This window comes from Haliaeetus leucocephalus, unplaced genomic scaffold, assembly GCF_000737465.1.
Source record: "Haliaeetus leucocephalus isolate CR32 unplaced genomic scaffold, Haliaeetus_leucocephalus-4.0 Scaffold273, whole genome shotgun sequence".
Classification (NCBI taxonomy): Eukaryota; Metazoa; Chordata; class Aves; order Accipitriformes; family Accipitridae; genus Haliaeetus; species Haliaeetus leucocephalus.
The window spans coordinates 191,546-193,028 of record NW_010972709.1 but is presented as its reverse complement, the minus strand read 5'-3'; positions in this window follow the sequence as shown (position 1 = coordinate 193,028).

Genomic DNA, 1,483 nt, shown 5'->3' with positions numbered 1-1,483 from the left:
CATAGTATCAGCACAAGAAAACCATTTCAGATTCTTGTTTCCATTTCCCCCTGCTATGTGATACCCAAAGCCAGAGAACCAATTTATTTTCAGCATTTGAAAACTGATGTACCAGGATCATGACCTCCAACCCCGATAATTGTTTGCTGCAAATACTCGTTACCCAGTGCTCATGCAAGAGGTGGAGAGCATCCACCAGCCTCATAAGGGAAAACCTGGCAAAGCCTGGGCTCTGTCTGAGCTGGGCACAAGATCTACAAGTACGGAGACTGCAGGCTTCAGCCATTCTTTGAACATTAGGTACTCTGAAGAGATAGAAACAGGTCCCAAAGAAACAGTGATCATCTGAGATTTCCTTGGTGGCGTTCAAGACTATGGTATTGGCTGTCATTGCAAACCATGGTATTTTAACAGCATAGTACCAGCCTAATAGCAGGGACAGAGAGGCACATCTCCATTTATTTCCTCAGGCCATGCAAGCAAGCTGTGGAGAACCAGAGCTCTGGTGGAGCCACCCTTCTTAGGTCTCTCAGGTCCAAAGTCTTCCCTGAGCTGCACTGCACTGTCTTATGAACTTATGCCTGAACTCTTGAGCCTGTCTCTCCTTGCTGCTGTCTACACCATCATCCCTGTAACTGGTCTTGTTCACGCATAAAATGAGGTTAGAAGAAAAGACAACATAGATCTCTGCAGATTGTAAGGGATGTTACAACCGTCAGAAATCAAACAAAAAAGAAAAGAGGCATCTATTGCATCCCTCCTTCCCCTGCTGGCACCGCGAGCGACCGCAGGAGCCTGGCTGCCACAGGATGTGCTCCCAGGACGCTCTGCAAGATGCACTTGGCATGGCAGCTCTGGGCCTGGACGAGCTGCTGTAGCTGGGCATGCAGAAGGAGCAGACGTGGCTGCAGCACTTGCTCCCAGGCGGCCTGTGCACAGCCATTTGGGAACCACATTTTAAATGAGGAAAGTGCTAGTTTTAGCACAGTTATTTTTAGTTTGTTGTTAGAAAAATGTGGCTCTGTAAAGAGAGATGTTACCCTGCCTGCTAAAAGGACTCGGGCAGGACTCCTCGGGCATCTCGGCCGCACGTTCACACACATCCCCAGGCAAAGCCCCCGCGGCAGCTAGCGCGAAGGGCTCCGGTCTCAGCAAGAAAAGCGGGGAGACGGCTCTTGGCTAGGAAGCAGCCCAAAGAAGATGTTTCACGATACCACCGGTTTAAAAAGGAGCTGCGGCTCCTGAAGCCCCCGAGCGCTTTCACTGAAGGCTACGCTGAAACCCCGCTGCTGACAGAGCCGGCGCCGGAGCCCCGGCGACCACCGCGCTGGGCGCCCTGGCAGCGATGCCCGAAGGGGCACAAAACCTCCGGCTCCACCCGCCCCCCCCAGCGCCGCGAAGCGACCCAACGCTCCCGCCCCGGCGCGAGTTCCGCGGCGCCCCGCCGTGCCGGGGCTGCGCGGCCCGAGGTGGCTGCGACCCC